Source organism: Squalius cephalus, assembly GCF_949319135.1.
Source record: "Squalius cephalus genome assembly, chromosome: 7".
In the NCBI taxonomy this organism is placed as follows: domain Eukaryota; kingdom Metazoa; phylum Chordata; class Actinopteri; order Cypriniformes; family Leuciscidae; genus Squalius; species Squalius cephalus.
In genome coordinates, this window is record NC_137128.1 from 19,830,430 (window position 1) to 19,837,188 (window position 6,759).

The following is a 6,759-nucleotide window of genomic DNA, read 5'->3' on the forward strand; positions in this document are numbered from 1 at the left end:
CGCTCATTTATTTTGTGATTGTAGTATAGCCTAACCAATAAGTTTTGGGTTGAAGTTCTTATATTTTCAACCCTTCTAATGTGACCCACAGTATTATCCTTATAGATATATATTTTTTTTTATGAAAACCCAAAATCGTTACCTCTTGAATATGTTGTTAATTTCTTTAATTTATATGAAAAAATGTTCATCCACAAGCAAGTGGCTTAAATCTGCTTCGTGTTTTCCTCTTTTTCTTGTTGAATTTAACTCTCTTGTTTCATCCCTCAAACTTATAGCTTAATAACAAACAAAAAAAAATCACTTTTTTATGCATTATGACGAATTATTCAAAGATATTTATCCTTGTCATTGTGCTTTTTTTTCTCATACTCGTACTGATGTACGCAAAACCATGATATATTTATGTTTTTTTTATTTATTTTTTTATTATTGTTTGGGATGGGATGGGATTGTTTGGGATTCATTATGATTGTTTGGGATTATGATCTTGCCCTGATCTTGTATGTAATTATAAGTTCTGCAATAAAAAAAAGATGTGAATGACAGGTGCACTAACACACCTCATAGCATCAGTAACTCGACAACCCTAAAGGTTTTCCTCAGTGTTTGCAATGTTTGTATCTGCAATGTCTGCACAAAGAAGATATCGGGCAGCTCGAAGATCTCGCCTTGGAGAAGATACTCAAAGTATAATCTGGAGAAGATACTCAAAAAATGTAAGTAGACCTATCACTACTTAAAAATGAAGATTACCCCAGAATGAATTGCATTGCAAGCCCACCCCAACGCACAATAATAATGATAAATGCTGACCTATACTTAATTACTTTTTTACTGAAAATTATATGTTTTAGTAAAACAAGCTAAATGTAATGTTCTGTAATATGACATAGCTATGCATGAATACACAAGACAAAATGCAGCCAAGGTGAATACATCTCTATTTTCAGTCAAGTTTATTTTCTTTTTGTTCTATAGTCATGTCTTATCTTCTTATCTTCTTTATATCTTATCACTCCAAATTAATTTTCAGTGGAGAGGAGAGTAGAGGGCTGTCTCCTGTTCTCCACTCATTACCTGTATTAACTGCACCTGTTTGAACTCGTTACCTGTATAAAAGACACCTGTCCACACACTCAATCAAACAGACTCAAACCTCTCTACAATGGCCAAGACCAGAGAGCTGTGTAAGGACATCAGGGATACAATTGTAGACCTGCACAAGGCTGGATGGGCTACAGGACAATAGGCAAGCAGCTTGGTGAGAAGGCAACAACTGTTGGTGCAATCATTAGAAAATGGAAGAAGTTCAAGATGACGGTCAATCTCCCTCAGTCTGGGGCACCATGCAAGATCTCACCTCGTGGGGCATCAATGATCATGAGGAAGGTGAGGGATCAGCCCATTACTACACGGCAGGACCTGGTCAATGACCTGAAGAGAGCTGGGACCACAGTCTCAAAGAAAACCATTAGTAACACACTACGCCGTCATGGATTAAAATCCTGCAGCGCACGCAAGGTCCCCCTGCTCAAGCCAGTGCATGTCCAGGCCCGTCTGAAGTTTGCCAATGACCATCTGGAAGATCAAAAGGAGGAATGGGAGAAGGTCATGTGGTCTGAGACAAAAATAGAGCTTTTTGGTCTAAACTCCACTCGCCGTGTTTGGAGGAAGAGGAAGGATGAGTACAACCCCAAGAACACCATCCCTACTGTGAAGCATGGAGGTGGAAACATTCTTTGGGGATGCTTTTCTGCAAAGGAGACAGGTCGACTGCACCGTTTTGAGGGGAGGATGGATGGGGCCATGTATCGCGAGATCTTGGCCAACAACCTCCTGAATTCCCTCAGTAAGAGCATTGAAGATGGGTCGTGGCTGGGTCTTCCAGCATGACAACGACCCAAAACACACAGCCAGGGCAACTAAGGAGTGGCTCCGTAAGAAGCATCTCAAGGTCCTGGAGTGGCCTAGCCAGTCTCCAGACCTGAACCCAATAGAATATCTTTGGAGGGAGCTGAAAGTCCGTATTGCCCAGCGACAGCCCTGAAACCTGAAGGATCTGGAGAAGGTCTGTATGGAGGAGTGGGCCAAACCCCCTGCTGCAGTGTGTGCAAACCTGATCAAGAACTACAGGAAACGTATGATCTCTGTAATTGCAAACAAAGGTTTCTGTACCAAATATTAAGTTCTGCTTTTCTGATGTATCAAATACTTATGTCATGTAATAAAATGCAAATTAATTACTTAATGTGATTTTCTGGATTTTTGTTTTAGATTCCGTCACTCACAGTTGCAGAGTACCTATGATAAAAATTACAGACCTCTACATGCTTTGTAAGTGGGAAAACCTGCAAAATCGGCAGTGTATCAAATACTTGTTCTCCCCACTGTATATATAAATTATATTGTATAATATCAATTGTTATGTAAAAGAAAAAAATATTATATTAATATAAACATTTCATATACAATATAATTTAACACTTTTGTAGGTCTATATTGTCTCATTTATCATTGTATCATTATCAATGTTGATTTTCTGTATACTTTTGGACTGATAGTGGTTAATAAAGTCAAATAATGGTATGAGAGTGCCAGTGGTAATATCATTGTGTTCCTGTCGGTCAGTGTTAGAGGATCTGTGAAACAACTCAGGCTTAGCCTGACAGTTAGCCTGCCCTGGACCAGGCTAGTTTCCCAGCATAAGTTGCCAGAGTAACTGAGTTTGAACTATTTTAAGTTTGCTTTATGAAACAGGATCCACCGACAATAAGTCTGACTAACCAAAATAAGCCTGTCTTGTATTCTAATCTTGTTTTATGGAACAGCCCTCAGAAGGATAAAGCCAGTTCATAGGAGGCCGTGACTGATAAATATTGCATGACATGAACTAAACTTTTTTTCAAGAAACAGTTTTGGATTTAGAACAACAAGATAGCTTAACATGTTATCTTAAGGACAGTTCATTTGCATATATCTCCATCATTATATTGGGACATTGGAACATGTAGCGCCCCCTTCTGATCTCACTAACACCTCTTAGCAGCGATATAGGTTCTTCTTCTGTAGTTTAGAAGGCAGTTTCTGTAGACTATAAAACATTAGGTCACTCTTAAGTATATTCTTTTCAAAGTATATTGTTTTGCAAGTACTCTTTGTAAAAGTATACTAAATTGTACTCCTTTTTACAAACTATAAGAGTCTATAACAGACTATGTTTTAAGCCAGTACTGTATTTAAATGTAAAATGTAGATCAGATGATAGCAGCAAATACAGAAGGAAATAGAAATGAGTTAACAGATAATAAACATTACCCATTAACCTAGATGAGTTACACCTCTTTCAACCTTTGCTCAAGATGCCTTCATTGTGATTCACTCCGCACTTTTCCAACATGATGCAAAAATAATCAATTGCGCTGAATTATTGTATTGTACCAAGTACCAGGTATGTATAAAACATTTCTATTTATTTTACTGTAATTTCAATATGTTTTTGACTATATGATGATGTATTTCTATTTTCAATTGATCACATGATGGTCATACGACTATTGTGCATTGCATTGCACTTGTGAACATTCTTGTAAGCATTAATGCTACAGTAACATGACATAACATATTATCAAGTAAGTTCTTGTCTATTCTGTGCCTCAAAATGAGTTATTGTACTTCTAATTTAGACAAAATGTAATGCTTTGACTGTTTCATGTGAGTTCATATCAGGAAATTGATATGACAGACTAAGGGTGATTTATGGAAACAACAAAAATGATCATGATATCAAAATTATTTTGTTTCTTCTAGATAGGGCATCATGGGAAATATCATGCACCACAGAGTTAACATGGTTCTAATGACATATTTGGTTATGGCAATGTCTGCTCATGAATGTCTGACTTCTGAAGAAAAACAAGTAGGCCTAACTTCATCATCATTAAACGGTAACGAACAGTATCTAATTAATGCCTTAATCACTGTTTAGCCCTGTCAAACATAAAACATGCATCATATATATATATTCTTGTCAGATTATTTACATGGCAAAAACTGTGTGAAATTTTATTTTAAAAAACAAAAAAGCAAATCAACCTCTAATTGAAGCTGATGACAGTACCAAAATTTAGCATTAGTGTTTATTTAAAAAAAAAACACATACACCTCTGTAACGTACACCTCTTAAAATCAGCACAGTAATAATTAAACAATGATGTTCTGTTTTTTTTTTTTTACTTTACACAGACAATAAATTCTTATATTATATTATATTATATTATATTATATTATATTATATTATATTATATTATATTATATTATATTATATTATATTATATAATTTGGTCCATATATACTTTGTAATACTGCAGCTTAATTCTTTGGTTACACATTACCAATGTAATTCATGTTGAACGCACTGTTAATGGCTTTGATGACAGGAATTGAAAAGACAATATTAAGCAAATGTATCACACTAGGTCTTGTGGCTATATTAATGTTTAACCTCATGCAATGCATTGGACCTTAAACTTCCATTGAATGTGAATTATGTTTATATATATATAGTTTGTACAGTATAAAAATCATTATGTCTATGGAAAGTCCTCATAAAAAAATGGAAACTCAATGTGTGTGAGTGTGTGGTAAGGATTCTGTCCATAGAGCTTTTATTTTACTGAAACTTGACCTGAACCAATCTCTGAAATAATAAATATTACAATATGTTTCAATGTATGGTTTTGTGAATTCCTAGAGACACAAGCCACTGCCATCAAAACCAATACACACTATGTATTCCTAATGTACTGTAACCTCTTTCGTCAGACACAGCAGGAGTCGCCGAAGGGAACTCCAGCTGGCCTGCTGTGCTCGGTGCTTTGACAGCAGTGCTTTCCATCGGACTCCTCATAGCACTGGCCGTGAGATACCGTTTCTTCCGATGGTGCCGGATGGCCGGAAACAGTCACGCTTTATTACTGGACCAAGAAACAGCCAGCCAGATCAACCAAGCCGGAGCGCTGGAGGGAGAAATCCCAGTGCGTGGCATGAGGGGTAGAATGAGACATACAAGTTCAGATGATGAGGATGATGATGGCTTCATCGAAGACAACTACATCCAGGCAAGTGTGAGAGAGATAGAAGAGGAAGAGGAGAACCAACTGGAAGATGCTGAAGACAGTGATGATGAACTGGTCATTCCAGAAATTATATAAACTGGTTTTGTCCGTGTACTGCTATGTCCCCATAAAGTTTGGAATTACTGTGACATTTTTTTAAATGTATGCTTTTATTAACAGTAAAGATGTTATATTGTTACACATTTCTATTTCAAATAAATTGTTCTTCAAAGAATATGCATTCTAGCAGTCAGTTTATTAAAGCAATATTCTGAGCTCAGTACAAGTTAAGTTTAATCAACAGCATGTATGGCATGATGTTCATCCCTCCTTTTCTTTAAAAGAAGCAAAAATATGGCAGTTACAATAGAAGTAAATGGGCAGCAGCAGAAGCCCTCATTAAAGTTCCATGAAACGGATGTTACAAGTCTTTTTTTTTATCAATTTTGACGTATATATGAGTGAAACGGTTTATCAAACAAAAAAAATGTAGGGTGGGACGTGATTTTGATCATGGGTAATTGACTGGATGGTTGTGGATTGCTATTGCTGTGATGTCATGTGATTGACAGGTTGTCCCGCCCTCATGCCAGTAAACACATCATCAGAGAAGAGAAGAGATGAGCTGCAAGAAGGAGCAGAAGTTATTTTGATTTAAGATTACGAGGACACGTGAAAAATGTCGTGCACAGATAAAACATGTATAGGCCAATGGTGCAATATTCCATAAAAAATAGGATTAAAATTGTGCTTTTTTACAATGTAGCCCAATTGCATTTGCCATTATAAACACTCTGTGGCCTTGGTGGCCTTTGTACCAGTCGCACTGAGACATTTCTAATGATACTGAACATGTATAGTGTTGTATGATAGTTGTTCACATTAAACCATATAGATTTTTGGGTGAATTTCAGATGGTTTCAGCATGTGGATAGAAGAGATGGGGGAAGAGGGGGTGAAGGGAAAGAAATGTAAATTAAGACAATACCGAGGTGATTGACTTGAGTGTGTTTTGTCTCGGATGGAGATGCTAATTTAGCAAGAGAGAGTTAAAATGTTAAATGAGACGGCTTGACATCTTCCAGCCTTACAACAGAGAGGAAGTAGTAAAAAAGGAAGAAGTTGAGGATCAATGAGGATGGAAGCAGAGAGGGTGATGGCAGAGATAAAGAATATAAGTTATAGATTGCTGTGGAAGTCTGGCATTTTGTTATATTATCCTATGCCAGATTGGAAGATGTGATCCATACTACAGCCAGAGGTCAGGAAAGATGCCACTATGGCCTCACTACACTGACAAGCAAATGCTCCAAAAATGTGCTGATGAAACTTCCTATTCTTTTGTTTTCTGCCTGTGGTAACTATGAGTGAAACGTCACTTCATCATTGAGTATCAGACATTGCCACCTTGTGGAATAAAGGTGAATTGGTCTTATTCAGTCATTGAAGATTCAATTATTGTTGTGCAGAAAAAATATACTGACACTGTTACACACCTCGGGTCATTAGCGACCCTATACGATTTGTACAAAAATGAATGGAAAAACAAGTATTCTTTTACAATTTTTTTTATTTTTTTTTAATATTTTTTATAATGAATTGATTGAGGAATACTAAGAAGGTTGATGTCTTACTTTAAAAA